The sequence below is a fragment of the Microcebus murinus genome, chromosome 16 (assembly GCF_040939455.1).
Source record: "Microcebus murinus isolate Inina chromosome 16, M.murinus_Inina_mat1.0, whole genome shotgun sequence".
Taxonomy (NCBI): Eukaryota; Metazoa; Chordata; class Mammalia; order Primates; family Cheirogaleidae; genus Microcebus; species Microcebus murinus.
Genome location: NC_134119.1, coordinates 47,409,690 through 47,425,347, shown reverse-complemented (window position 1 = coordinate 47,425,347; position 15,658 = coordinate 47,409,690). Strand labels below are relative to the sequence as shown.

Below are 15,658 nucleotides of genomic sequence, written 5' to 3'. Positions count from 1 at the left end.
TCAGGCTGGTTTCGAACTCCTGACCTCGAGCAATCCGCCTGCCTCAGCCTCCCAGAGTGCTAGGATTACAGGCGTGAGCCACTGCACCCGGCTTTGTAATTATGTTTTTAAAGACCCTCTCTCCAAATACAGTCACATTCTTAGATAGTGGGGGTTAGGATTTCAAGAGAATGAATTTTTGGGGAATGTAATTCAACCCATAATGCCAGGCATGCAGAGAGGCAGGGAAATGTGACCAGTAATGAAAATAACCAGTCAATAGAAGCCAACTCAGAACTGACACATTAGTGTTAGAAAAGGACATCAAAACAGTTATTGTATTACATGTGTTCAAAAGTTGAGTCACAGAAGATATGAAAATTACCTGAAGTGAATTTGTAAAGATGAAGACCACAATGTGTGAGGTGAAAGGTATTAATGGCAGATTAAATGGCTGCAGAAGAAAAGATTCAACTATCCAACATGAAATGCAGAAAAGAAAAAGAATCAGAAACACACGTAAAACCAGTTTCCATATTAATTACTTGATGAAAATGTTGTGGGCCAGATGCAGTGGTTCACACCTGTAATCCTAGCACTCTGGGAGGCTGAGGCGGGAGGATAGCTTGAGCCCTGGAGTTTGAGGTTGCTGTGAGCTAGGCTGACACCACAGCACTCTAGCCCGGGCAACAGAGTAAGACTCTGTCACAAAAAAAAAAAAAAAAAAAAAAAAAAAACAGAAAGAAAGAAAGAGAAGAGAGAGAAAAGAAAGGAAGGGGAAGGGAAGGAAGGAAATATAACCAGTGGCTCCCAAGAACCTAACTTAGGCTAGGACCAGTAGTTCAATATTTGTTAATTCAGTGTTTGTGGAGACTTTCTAGGAAATACCTATTAAAGAATAATAAGATTTAACTGTATATGGAAATACAGTTGATTTCTGCTTATTGATATTATATAGTGTGACTTTGCCAAAGTTATTTATTATTATTAATAGATTGACATATACTCCTTATGATTTTACATGTATAAGGGTTATAGTTTCTTTAATTGAAATACTTCTTTCTTTTCAAAAAAAATCTGAAAAATTTTCAAAAGCATCATTAAGCTGTAGAACATCATCAGGCAGACTATTATATGGGTAGTTCAAGTCCCCATGGAAGGAAGGAGGAGAGAGAGAAAATATTTGAAGACATAGCAGGTAGAAACTTTCCAAACTTAATGAAAACAATAAACCCACTACTAAGAAGCTCAATGAATCTCCTGCACAAGAAACATGAAGCAAACTATACCAAAGTACTTCATAATCACATTGGTCAAAACCATTGATAAAAAAATCTTAAAAACAACTAGAGATAAAAAGACATGTTAGGCACATAGGAACAAAGACACAGACAACAAGCCAGGCGTGGTGATGAGCGCCTGCAGTCCCAGCTACTTGGGCGCCTGAGGCAGGAAGATCGCCTGAGTCCAGGAGTTAAGAGCCCAGCGTACGCAACATAGAGAGACCTTGTCTTTAAAAAAAAAAAAAAAAGGATACAGACAATAGCAGAGTTCTTATCAGAAAGAAAAATACAAGCGAGCAGACAGTGGAGTAACATCTTGAAAGCACAGTCATGTTGCTTAATGACAGGGATACGTTCTGAGAAATGCATCATTAGGTGATTTCATCATTGTGGGAACATCATAGAGTGTATTACACAAACCTAGATGGTATACCCTACTACACACCTAGGCTGTATGGTATAGACTATTGCTACTAGGCTACAAACCTGTATGTAGCATGTTACTGTACTGAATACTGGAGGCAGTTGTAGCACATGCTAAATACTTGTGTATCTAAATATATCTAAACATAGAAATGGTATAGTAAAAATATAGTATAAAGGGTAAAAAATGGTACATTGGTGTACGACACTTACCATGAATGGAGCTTACAGAACTGGAAGTTGCTCTGGGTGACTCAGTGAGTGAGTAGTGAGTGAATGTGAAGACCTAGGACATTGCTGTACACTTTTATACAGCTGGCAGCATAGTAGGTTTGTTTATAGCAACATCCTCACAAACATGAGTAATGGGTTGTGCGATGATGTTACAGTTACAAGGTCACTAGAATTTTTTTAGCAACATTATAATCTCGTGGGAGCACCATCATGTATTGTCATTGACTAAAATGTTGTTACATGGTGTATGACTGTACTGAAAAAAACTATACACCTAGAATTCTTTACCAGCTGAAAATATCTTCAGAAACAAAGGCAAAATAATGAGATATTTCTGACATACAAAAGCTGAAATAATTCATCACTGGCAGACCCATACCATGAGAACGTTAATGGATGTCCTTGAAGGAGAAGGAAAATTATATCAGATTAAAATCTGAATCTCCACAAATGAATGAAGAACATTAGAAATAATTACATGAGAAAATATGTTTTTTATTTTAATTTTTAGAAACTATAATTAAGCAAAAGCAATAAAATATATTAAAGTTTATAACATATGTAAAAGTGAAATTCGTGGCAACAAATATGTATAGACCAGGAAAGAAGAAATGGAAATGCACTCTTACAATGTTCTTATACATGAAATATTATAATTTCACTTAGATAATTTCACTTAGATGTAGAATATGATAAAGATGGAAACTGTAAACCTTAAAGCAACCACTAAAACTACAGAGTTGTAGCAAATAGCCCAACAAAGAAAATAAAATGGGATTGTAAAAAATGCTTGACTGATCCAAAGGAAGGCAGGAAGAGGGGAACAAAGAACAGATGGAACAAATAGAAACAGCAAAATGATTGGCTCAAACCTAACAATATTGATAAGCACATTAATTATAAGTGGCCTAAACACAGTTAAAAGGCAGAGATTCAGTTTTATGAAGAAGCAAGAGCCAACTTCATGATGCCTAGAAAGAACAATATACCTTAATTTTAACACAAAAAGTTTAAAAGTAAAAAGATAAATATAAATATACATACATACCACACTAACACTAGTCAAAAGGTAGTTGGGGTGGCTATATTAATATCAGACAAAGTGGGTTTCAGGGTAAAGAATATTACCAGAGATAAAAATCCATTTCACAATGACTAATCAATTAATGAAGATATTATAATCCTAAACATTTATACACATAATTGAGAGAGCTTCAAAATACATAAAACAAAAACTGATAGAACTGCAAGGAAAATAGACACATCCACGATTATAGTCAGAGATTTCAATAAGCTTTCCACAGAGCCTTCCCTTGGTGTTGGTGGCCTCCTACATAACCCCCTTGTTGGCTTGGCACCTTCAATCTGGTCAAAGCTTTGGTTGTGCTTGGCAAGCTCTGGGCACCAGCTGAGGATGCTGTAGGGAAGCAAGGACTCCATGGGAAGCTTCACACTGGGCCAAGCCTTGTGAGCTCTGTGGGTTCATAGCAAGTATCAGGCTACATAAGAGATATGAGGAGTCATTGTGAGTTGTGGGGACCCTCCATGGTCAGCAGCACGAGGCACTGAAAACATGGAGGAGTGAATGTGTCCAGGTCCACTGTAATTAATTTAAGTAGGAATTTCTGCAACTGTCTTGTGCATCCTTTGAGAAAGTAAAGAAACAGGAAGCTCAGCCTTTCCAGATAGGAAAATTAAAGGGTGGAGGTCCACTTATATCTAAAAGTAGTAGTCCTTTGTTAAAAAAAATATCTACATAGGGCTCCTTTAAAGAGCAAGTTTTTCCAGTGTGAAGTTATAAAGTATCTTAGTTTGTTCATTTTATAAACAATGTGAGCATGTTAATAGGGATCATGGGCATTCCTGGTGTGGGGTCTTACCCTCTTGACCTGAGATGTGGTCTCACAATCTGAAGGGAAGTGACATGTCACTCTTACAGGCAGAATGATTTCATAGCAGGTATGTGACTCTCCACCCCTCTGCCCCTGCTGCAACAAACCCTAAAGCCTTGTGAAGATGGCAACATAACAAAGTGGTGGAGCTTCTGCAACACAAGTTCCTGAGTGACTGTGTTTAGTAGAAGCCCCTCTAACCCATTCTGGACATACAGCTAAAGCAAGAAATAAACTATTATTCTTTATGCCACTTAGAGTTGGTAGCTGTTTGTTATTGAAGCATAACTTTATCCAGCATATATAGAGAACTTCTAAAATTCCACAGGAAAACAACCTGATTCAAAAATGAGCCTAGGACTTGAATCGACATTTCTCCAAAGATGTACAAATGGCCTATAAGCACATGGATACTCAACATCATTAACCATTAGGGAAATGCAAATAAAACCACAATAAGATATTACCTCACACCCATTAAGATGGCTAATATAAAAAACCAGAAAATAACAGATGTGTTGGCAAGAATATGGAAAAATTGGAACCCTTATACACGTTGATGGGATTGAAAATGGTATAGCAACTGTGAAAATAGTATGATAGTCTCTTAAAAATTAGACATAGAATTACCATATAATGCAGCAGTCCCACTTTGGGGTATATACCCTAAACAATTGAAAGCAGGGTCTCTAAGAGATATTTGTGTACTTATGTTTATAGCAGCACAATTCACAATAACTAAAATGTGGAAGCAACCCAGGCATCCATCCGAGAATGAATGGATAAGCAAAATACAGTATATCCATACAATGGAATATTAGCCTTAAAAATGAATTTCTGAAATATGCTATAACATTGGATGAATCTTGAGAACATTATTCTAAGTGAAATAAGCCAGATACAAAAAGACAAATACTGTGTGAATCCACTTATATTAGGTACTAGAGTTGTCAAAATCATAGAAAGTAGAATGCTGGTTGCCAGGGGCTAGAGGTAATGGGAGTTGTTATTCAATGGGACTAGAGTTTCAGCTTTATAGGATGAAAAAGAATTAAGGAGATGGTGATAATGATTGTACAACAATATGAATATTTCATTCCACTGAATGGTATGCTTAAAAATGATAAATTTCATTATGCATAATTTTAGCAAAAAAATTTGCAAAGAAGCAATATGTGTAAATTGTTTAAAAATACTGAAGGGTATATGTGGTACATTTCATATCCCTCTATTTCCCCCTCCCTAATATGAATGGTCCTTCTCCCTACAAGGCTATAAGTCCTTTCTACCCCTTGCCATGTCACTGTATAGACTTACATTCTTTTTTTTTTAACGACCACATGTCATCTCAGTTTGTGGATGTACTATCCCCTAGTAAAGTGATAGAATAATAAAATTAGCTTACTATAATGTGTAGCTTCCATATATACAAACAACAATTGGTTGTAAGATATAGTGGAAGAGGAGACAAAACAAAATAAGTCATTACAAAAAATTTCTAGAAAGATGCTTAAAAAGAAATATGCAAAATCAAAAGAAGAAAACTTTAAAAACTTTTCTGAAGCACACAAAAGTAGACTTGAACACATGTAAGGACATACTGTGTTCATGACTAGGAAAGTTCATCATAAACTGCCTAATCTCTCAAAATTAGATTATTCATTTAACAGAATTACAAATAAAAATGCCAGTCTGTTTCTCTCTTGTTCTGTGCAATCTGATTTTGAAGTTCAGATGCAAAAGCGACCTTCAGAAGTGCCAGGAGCCTGTGGAGGAAGAAGAGTGGTGTGTGGAATCTGGTCCATGCTGTAGTGCTCAGCTCAGAAATAGCAGGCCGGGGAGACAGCCAGAGATTCCAGAAATAGACCCAAATACACTTAGGAATTTAGAGTGAGATAAGGTGGAATCGTAAATGAGAAGGGTTAAGATTGATTTTGGTTTGATTTTTAACAAAAGTTTTTGGGACAATTAGGCAGCTTTTGAAATAGAGTAAGTCTGGATTCATATCAGTATAAGATACAGTAGGATCGAGATACAAATGGATCAGGGGTAGATGTAAACAGTGAAACAAAAAAGTACTAGAAGAAAGCAAGTAAAATTCTTTGAATTGAATTGAAGTGAAGGAGGCCTTTCTAACTACAACTCAAAGTCCAAATTCTATTAAAATTATTTAAAAGAAATTTGACTTCTTAAGCATGGAAAACATCTACTTGACATTAATAATGACAAAATGCAAATATTTACAATTCATGTAGGTAAGGAGCTACTACTTGAGTAGATAAAGAGCTTCTGGAAATGGAAAAGAAAAAATTCAAACCCCCAAACATGGCAAAGAATATAGATAATTCATAGAAAAAGAAATACCATAATCCTTTGATATGTGAAAGGATACCCAACTGTACTTTATTCTTAATTAGAAAAAGTCAAAACTACATCAGGATGCCATTTCTCACCTGTCAGATTAGCAAAAATGCATCTTTGACAACCACTTTGTTAGTGAGGCTTAAGGGAAGCAAGGACTTGGGAGGGTAATCTCTTAGTAATCACAGATATTTTTACTCTTTGATGCAGTAGTTTCCATCCTAAGACTATCCTACCTGCACGTGCACATACAAAATTATATATGTACAGAAGGATTCACTATGGCACTGATTACTGAAAACAACCTGCTTGTCCAGCAGTAGGAGACTGATTTACTAACCTATGTTATGTAGACCAATTAGATACTGGGGATCTGCAAAAAAACTATGAATTGATGTGGATAAACTGCCTGGGTATGTTGTTGAAAGAAAAATAAGATGTGAAACAGTTTACCATGCTACCTTTGTATCAGAAAAAAATAAGGAATGAGAACATGTATGTGTATTTGCATAAGAAAACACTGGAAGGATAAATAGGTAGCTAATACAAATGGTTATCTATGGGCATGAGGTACATAGGATGCATAGTGACAAGTTAGTAGTGAGACTTTATGTTGTTTCATTTTTGAACTATGTAAACACATGACCTTTTCCAAAAAAATATTATAAATAGATGAGCTAGAATAATAAGTAAGCATGTAGAGTATTATCTGTGCTAGTTAGAATAGCACTAGTTGCTGTACCAAATCACTACCACCTGGCTCCACCTGCTCCCTAGGTGGGCTCAGATATGTAGTCCCCAACTGGGCAGCCACTTCCTATCCCCAGCTCTACATTAGATAAGGAAGGAAGAGTGCAAATTTTTGATGGTCTGCTAGCTGTCTCCACCACAGATCCTGGGGCAACCTTGTCTGTATGGTCAGTTCTTCAGAGCAGAATTCTTAGGTCAAGAAGCACCTCCCACTGACAGTACCATTTTGGTATTATCAGTATTACTCTTTGCCAATAATGCAGATGAAAATGGAACTTCATGGCTTAATTTGCATTTCTACATGTCAGCTTAGTGCCACATGTTTAGTAAGAGGAAATGTCACAGCATATCTCTGTAGCAGTTTTGCTCTCATTTGGACATGGTTTGTTTGGCCCCACCAAGTCTCATGTTGAAATTTGATCCCCATTGTTGGAGATGGTGCATGGTGGGAGGCGTTTGGGTCTTAGGGTAGATTCCTCATGAATAGCTTGGTGCCATTCTCACCACAGGAATGAGTAAGCTCACTCTTAGTTACCACTAGAACTGGTTGGTGAAAAGAGCTTGTCACCTACCCCCTCTCTCTCTTGTCTCTCTTTTATCATGTGATCTCTGTATGCTGGCTCTGCTTCCCCTTTTGCAGTGAGTGGAAGCAGCTTGAGGCCCTCACAAGATGCAGATGTTGTGCCATGCTTCTGGTACAGCCTGCAGAACCATGAGCCATATAAACCTTTTTTCTTTATAAATTATCCAGCCTCAGGTATTCCTTCATAACAGCACAAATGGACTAATACACCATTGTCATCTGAAGATAAGTTTTTAGAATATTGCTTTATTGTGAGTTTTTGCTTTGTTTAAATAAAAATGAAAGGGGAGTGATTTTTGAGAGCTATTTTGGTCAAGTCTCAGTGTGACCTTGACCCAGAAGCCTCAAGTCAGGGTCCTGGGGCAAACACTCTGTCCTGGTTACTATGTCTGTTGAGAATGGTAGGGAGGAGGAGGTTTTCTGCTCCATTTTCAGCACAAGGAACTCCAGGTCTTAGAGATTCTTAAACAGATGAAAATGCAGATGCTTATGTTTGTTTATTCTAAAAGTACTTTTTGTGCTTTCATATCCTAATGTTTTATTGAGAAGTCTGCCATCTGCATTTAAAATTCAGTCTTGATCAAAGACATCTATCTCATCAAGTAACATAATGAAAAGTAAAATGTCAATCATTTTATTTACTGCCTGGCACCTACTAAAGACTTTGATAAATATTTGGTAAATGAATAGAAATTCAAGTAAAGAAATAAGACTTTACATCTGCTCTCATCTCTACTATAAAGATATTCTTAATTTTCTAGACATGGGAAGAACGTAAAAGTTAAAAGAGAAACCTATAGAAAGGAGGAGCTAAAATAGTCATTGCTTGCTTGTAGATAATGACTTGGAAAACTCCAATAAAAATCAACTAAAAACTTCTCAGAACTCAGGGAACTCAGTAAGATTTTCAAATGCAAAATAAATATATACTAATTGATAGCTTTCTTATATGCTAGTAAGTAACCAGCTAGAAAGATGGGAGAGGGGGAAAGAGAGAGGGGAGATGGCATGGCATGGCATGGCACCCAAAAAAGAGAAAGGTGTCCGCACTGAGGCCAAATTGCTTGCCATTTTTATAGGGACAAAGAGAAGGGAAAAATAGTGATCGTTGTTAGTTGATTACAGAAGTAACTGTGGAGTGATTAGCAGGGTACAGCTGTGAAACTGCTGCATCTGCTTTCTCTCTTTTAGTGGCAGGCTAGTAACAGAAGCCTGGAGACAAGCTTAGTGCTGGAGATGTGATCCTGTCAGTGATTTCACCCTTGCGATATGATTTGCGGCAGGAACAGAGTCCTAAAGTTTGTACCCCTTCTATCTGCTCAGGAACTCTTCAAGGCTGTAAAAGCAAACCCTCAAAAGCAGTTTTAGATTTGGTGAATGTGAAAAAGAAAGTTTTACATTTCTTTTCTCTCTGCTCAGCTCTTTTCAGATGTTGTGAAAACAGAACCCGGAAGGGTGCCCATTAAGGAGAGAGCTCTTATGATTGAGACCTTACTGAGAGGCTGTGGGTTAATAATTCTTTCATGTTTTTTAGGCAGAGCCATCCTAATAGATATATTTTGTTTATAGATGAGAACACACAATATTGAAAAGATGTTGTTCCTTTCCCAAATAGATTTAATGCAGTTCTGCCTGGGATCGGTCAGCCTCAGATTGCCTCCTAGGGAAGTCAGTGCAAGGGCATGAACGAGTCTCAGGAACACAGGGCTCCCGCAGGTGCAAATGGCAAGTTGCAATGTAGACCAGAGACTGGACATTCAGTAGGACAGTGGCGGGCGGGGGGGGGGGGTGGGGAGAGGGGGTCACCCTGTACCTTTTGCTGCTAAGCTCATTATGGACTACCTCCAGCTTCCAGCTCTCTGAGAGCTGAGAAAGTAGGCTGGGGCTTCTTGACATTCTTTTCTAAACTTTAATGTATTTCTTCTTTTAGTGTATTGGCCCTCCATAGTCCAAAGGTTCTGTTTTAGCGTTAGCAGAGAATAAACCTCCTGCCTGCTCCCAGCTTCAAGGCCTGCAATATATGGAATTTGCTCCTGTGTGGACTCTTCCTGATATTCACTGTATTTTGACACATGCTGAGGAGGGAGGATGTGCAGGTAATGGTGCTAGACTGCTTGTACAGGAGCAAAAGGAGAGGGTTAAAATGCAAACTGGTGAGGAATCAGGCAGCAGCATTAGAAGGACTTCATAAACTTTACTGTTGCCCTTACAGGGGTCCTCAAACTATGGCCCGCGGGCCACATGTGGCCTGCCAAGGACATTTATCCGGCCTGCCGGATGTTTTTGCCGCCGTTGCCTGTCCTGCTTAGCAGCCAACTCATCCTGGGCCCACAGTGCACATGTGTGGAATGTGTGCTACACTCTCCAACGGTCTGAGGGACAGTGAACTGGCCCCCTGTTTAAAAAGTTGAGGACCCCTGCGTGAGGATGGGCCAACAGTTGGTGGAATGGTAGCTGGAAGAAACTCCTACCTGTGGTATATTATGACTTCAGGGGAATTTTAGAATAATAATCACTGATTTTCATAGTAAAGACCCTATATGATGTGAACCCAGCATCCTCGTGCTAATTGGATTCATCATTTATTTAATCAGCTTCCTACTGGTGGACAGTTGGCTTGTTCCCAGTCTTTCTTGCTATTATTAGCAATTTTCTAATGCCTAACATTTGTTCCTTTTTCTAAAAAGTATCCAGTTATTTAGAGTAATTTGAGATTTGGTGGACCAAAGAGTATGAATTTTTAAAATTTTGAAACTTGCCAACATGACCCGCAACAGAGTTATGAGGATTTACCTTCCTATCAAGAGTATTTCAGTTCCCATTTTCCCCACATCTGCCTTCATTAGATAATATTGTTAATGTTTATCAATTGATGGGTGAAAATGAAATTTTGTATGATGCATAATATTTGTATCACTTGAATCCTGGAAAATCTTACAAATTCTTAACTCTCCCTTGAAAATATTTTGATGCTCCTGGGAGCTTGCCACAGATGCTTGGTGTTTGCCAAGAGGGAGATGGTGTTTGCCAAGAGGGAGAACCTGGGGTGGAACAGATTTGGGGGTGGGGAAGTCAAGAATTTGGTTTGGGCATGTTGAGTTGCCTGAGAGACTTCCAATGGAGACCTAAAGAGACAATTGGATGTACAGACCTGAAGCTTGAGTTATCGGTCTTACCTGAGAGCCTTCAGGTAATGAAATGTGTATTGGTCAGGGGTAGGTAATGCTGCAGCACCTGGCTCACTGATGTATGTCTCTCTTTCCTGCCATGTGCCCAGTGTGGGCTCCATTCGTGTGGCCACTTGGGGCCCAGGTTAGCTCCACATATACTTACTCTGTCTCATCAGATAGGCTCTTCTGCTTCGTAAATGTGTATTGGTCAGGGGTAGGTAATGCTGCAGCACCTGGCTCACTGATGTATGTCTCTCTTTCCTGCCATGTGCCCAGTGTGGGCTCCATTCGTGTGGCCACTTGGGGCCCAGGTTAGCTCCACATATACTTACTCTGTCTCATCAGATAGGCTCTTCTGCTTCGTGTTTCCTTAACCAAAGTGAGTCCCTGGGCCACACCTAACTTTAAAAGGGGAGTGGATATGCCATCCTACCACGAGCCCAGAAAGGCAGAGGATTAGAACCAGCCAGTGAGCAGCTTTGGCCACTGCCTCGTAATTCTCCAGAAGACCCGATGTTGTTTAGTTCTGGTGCAACAGAACACTGTGCTCTCCCATCTTTGCTTGGCTCAGACTCTCGAGGAAGGGGCTGTGTTTAAGCAAGTACCCTTAGGACTGAGGGCTGCAGGGGAGGCTGCATCCCACTTAACACATCTTTTCCACCTGATACTACTATATGCAAATTACTAGGGTGATCTCAGTAGCTCAAACTACCACTTTTAAGCACGAATGCGGTTAAAGAGCAATTGTGATTTAATATACCAGAGTAAGAAATTAGAGCTCAACTTGATGCTTTGGTCAAGAAAGGAGCTCTTGCAGTAAGGATGTGTATTTATCTCTCCCCCACCTCTGGAGAGGCCATTTCAGTTCACTTTAATGTTTACTGCCTGCCTCTATTGCGAGGCAATGCTAAGCATTTTACTTCCTACCTCATTTCGTATTCACAACAGCCCTTTAGGGTAGATTCCATTGCCCAGTGCTGTGTTCCTTCCCTCTTAGAGGAATCAGGGCAAGTTGTTTAAACAATTGCCCTGGACAGTAGGAGGAGAAACAAATCACTGTCAGACTGCCAATCAGAGGGAAAGCAGGCATCTCTGCTACAAGACCCCACAGGCCTGTCTGCTCCTGGTCCTTACGCCTTCTGCTGAAGAGGGACCATCTAATGGGGGGTGCCCACAGAGGGACCTGGCAGGCGAGGCCTAGGCCCCAGGTTGGTGTGGGCAGGGCTGAGGAGGTGAGCATGGCTGGCAGGGAGGGCAGGCAGGGGTGTTGGGTCTGAGATCACACCCCTTAGGAAAGTGAGTGCAAAAGCAGCACATAGGAAAGCCCTGTGCCACCTCAGGAAGCAGACAGTTGACACACCACCTGGCTGTATTGACAGATTCTAGCAAGCACTGAGTGTTTATTGATATGTGGCAGCAACTTAAGAGGACTCTGAGGAGACTGAGTCTCAGATGTGGGAGCGCCTGCAGAAGGTACTGGGGCCTGACGCTGGGTGTTGTTTTTCCCTTTCAGTTTTACAGGTGCAATTTGATGGAAAGCTCTACATAGCACACTTAAGATATACTTTTCTTTTTCAACTCCAAGTGCAGGAGCTGCATTGGTAAAAACAAGCCCATTTACTGAAGGTTCTATCCATACAGATGATCTTGGGCTCCCTTGGTTGCTAGATTGGCTTTTGTTCTCTCAGGAAAGGACTCTCTCTGTTTGTCTATCAATGCCTCATGTTATTGCCCCAGTTTCTCAGCCCGAAGTGGAGAAAGGGAAGTCAGCCTTCTGAAATATAAGTGACAACTTATTTGGTGGCATCCAATAAAACGTTTTCTTAAAAATATCATTTAAATTTGCTCAAAGGAAATGTTTTACTCTTTTAGGAAGAAATAGTAAAATAAAAAGGGAGAAATGGCAACTCCATCCATGGGAAGCCTTCTTAGATTGAATTCATAGACACAGCATTTCTTCTTAAGCATTATGAGCTCAGCCTCATTCTTTTTTCCTATGTCACCCTTAAAATTGAGGACAGGGTCCATTTTCAAAAATCATTTGTTTTCTGCCTGTTTCCTTTTGAAAGGCTAGCAGAGGTGAAAGTGCCTTCTCCTAGTCTTGAGGGGCTGCATTAAGTGCCATTTAGCCCACTGGTCATCAGGGTGGAAAACTGTACACTTCATGGCACCAGTGATTCAGTATGAATACCCAGCTATAGCTTAGCAGAGAATGTGCTAGCATAATTTGAAGTGGGGGTCTTTTGGGTGACTGTTCTGTTACTTTTCTGTTTCCTGTTCCAAATACAAAGTCATTGACAGCTCAGACCTCTTAGAAAAAAATAATGTCTCCATTATTCAAAGTGGTTTAATTATGTTTGAGTATCTCTTTATTTTTTATTTTTTTTTTGAATTACATATTTTGGGTGACTTTTATTTAAATCTTTCTGAACTTTAGATTTCAAACTTTCAAAAATATTTGAATGAAAAAGTTCATTAATCTGAAACAAATACTTGGAAAAACTTAGGATACTTTCTTATAAACTCCTCAATCACATTATGTTCTTCTTTCAACCTGTTATAATCAAACAAAGAATTTTAAAAAATAGTATATAATTGTTTCTGTTTGCAGGAAAGAATATGTTCTATTCAAGTGAAACATCTTTTTAAAACTGTGTGTTTATTATAATCAAAAAGCATGAATATCTCTTTAGAAGGCACAAAGGGAGAAAAGAAAGAGATAGGAAAGAGCACAATCAGCTAAGAGGAGGCACAGCTGTGATTGAGGCAGGTTTTTAATTCTGAACTACCAGAGGGAGGCCAAACACTGTCATTCTAAGAAAACACAATGGGCAAAAGCTGAGGAGACCAAACAAGTTGATTTTTTCCCCTAAAATAATTAATTAGATGTTCTCAAACACTTACAGCAATCCTGTCTTTTGGAGAATTTTGGTGCACTTAACAGTTTGGCTTGCCACATTTCTGTTGGTATCACCATATTCTCTAGTCCATTTGAGATCCTCTATGTCAATGGTCTGAACGAAGAATGTCTTCATCTTGAACTTAAGGAAAGCTGTTTCCAGTTCTGCATGCACAGTGCAGCTCGTACACAAGCCTCAGTTTATCATCTGTTACAGCATTTTAGGCTAGGAGGTATGAATGGCAAATAATGGCAATTGATGCTGAAAAACCAAAATGCTTAAAAACTCTGAGCCACAAATGTGAAGGACATATTCTTTTTGGCACCAGAGCTGAATTCAGTTGGGCTCCCTCTTTCCCTGCCTTCCTATCCCAAAATCTCCCCAGATCTTCTTGTCTGCTTCTCTCCTGCTTCAGGACAGCACACACTGTTGTGTCTGGCTTTTGTCCCCACACCTGTGACTGGCCCCACAAGTAAGAATAGCCTTTCTGGCAAGATTCTGGTTTTTGAATTTTGTTTACTGCCAAATATAATTTGCTGCTGTGTTCAACTTATTTGATTTTTTGAGGCCAGAAATTCCTACCCTTTTGTTTATTTGCTTATAAAAGTGGTGGCCGGGTGCGGTGGCTCACGCCTGTAATCCTAGCTCTCTGGGAAGCCGAGGCGGGCAGATCGCTTGAGGTCAGGAGTTCGAAACCAGCCTGAGCGAGAGCGAGAGCGAGAGCGAGACCCCGTCTCTACTATAAATAGAAAGAAATTAATTGGCCAACTGATATATATAGAAAAAATTAGCTGGGCATTGTGGCACATGCCTGTAGTCCCAGCTACTTGGGAGGCTGAGGCAGAAGGATCGTTTGAGCCCAGGAGTTTGAGGTTGCTGTGAGCAAGGCTGACGCCATGGCACTCACTCTAGCCTGGACAACAAAATGAGACTCTGTCTCAAAAAAATAAAAGTGGTTTAGGTCTTGAAATAAGAACCTTCCAGCCCTTAAATATTAAAGGGTTTATTTTGCCACTCCAGGATGGCTTTCTTTGTCCCCAAATACTCATTGCTCTTGGGTTTATATAGAGACCAATAAAAAGCCTATTCTAAATATCAGCAGCAGGGGAGACACCGTGTGAAACACTGAAGTGCAGGTGGTGGTGCCTTAATGAACACAATCAATCCATACTTTGATGAAGTATGGATTGATTGCAAACCACTGCCTAACATTGAGTTTGGTTCTGCAGGGACAAATGGAAAGACTGTGAAAAGTGAGATAGGTAGTGTGTCCCGAGGTGGGCAGGGAGCCACTGGGACAGATAGGCTGTGATCTCTAGCCCTATGCTAAATTTGATTCCTATATGCTTTGAGTACTTGCTTGATTCCTCAACCTTCACTAGATCAGTTACTCTCCCAGAAGAGCTTGGGGTCTGGTTACCAGGGATAGAAACTTTTGTTCCTAGCCCTGATCTAAAGTGTACTCAGCGCAGCCCAGCCCATACAGAATATGGATGGCATGGGCTTTGATTCAGTTGTGTTTTCTCCTCTGGAGCCTTCATTTGTGCCCCCTTGAGTAGATAAAGAAGGCTTTAATACCTTCAAGCACATGTTTTGAGGTGGTTATCTTTGGGAACGACTAGAGAGTAATGTTGCATATTCTGCTTATAGATTTATATATTTTGCTTTATAGATTTGCTTATTCTTTAAATTTCTCCTTGAGTTCTTTACTCTCATTTACAGGTACTTATTCATACTTTGGGAGTTAACTTTAAAGGTACATTAAACGTGGCATCTGTTTGCTGGGAAAAACAAACAAACATGCTCTCAGCTCAAGAGTTTGGAAAAAGCATTATGTGACCAAGCATTATGTGGAAATGCATTATGTGGAAAAAGCATTTCTGATTTATTTTGGTTACTGTTTTGCTATTACTTAGTGAGAGATTCAGTTTTTTTTTTTTTTTTTTTCAAGCCTACGGCACCCGGGATTCCCAGGCGGTCTCCCATCCAAGTACTAACCAGGCCCGACCCTGCTTAGCTTCCTAGATCAGACGAGATCGAGCGCGTTCAGGGTGGTGTGGCCGTAGACGAGATTCAGTTTTTA

The 15,658-nt window shown here is 39.7% G+C and overlaps 1 protein-coding gene and 1 non-coding gene across 2 annotated transcripts in view; one reads left to right on the top strand and one right to left on the bottom strand.

Moving 5' to 3' along the window:
• Positions 1–15,658, top strand: part of ABHD12 (abhydrolase domain containing 12, lysophospholipase) — a 67,056-nt gene that overhangs the window by 13,562 nt on the left and 37,836 nt on the right. The window lies entirely within an intron of this gene.
• Positions 15,525–15,643, bottom strand: LOC142861207 (5S ribosomal RNA). Its single transcript, XR_012912574.1, has one exon. It is a non-coding gene; the product is annotated as a 5S ribosomal RNA (ribosomal RNA).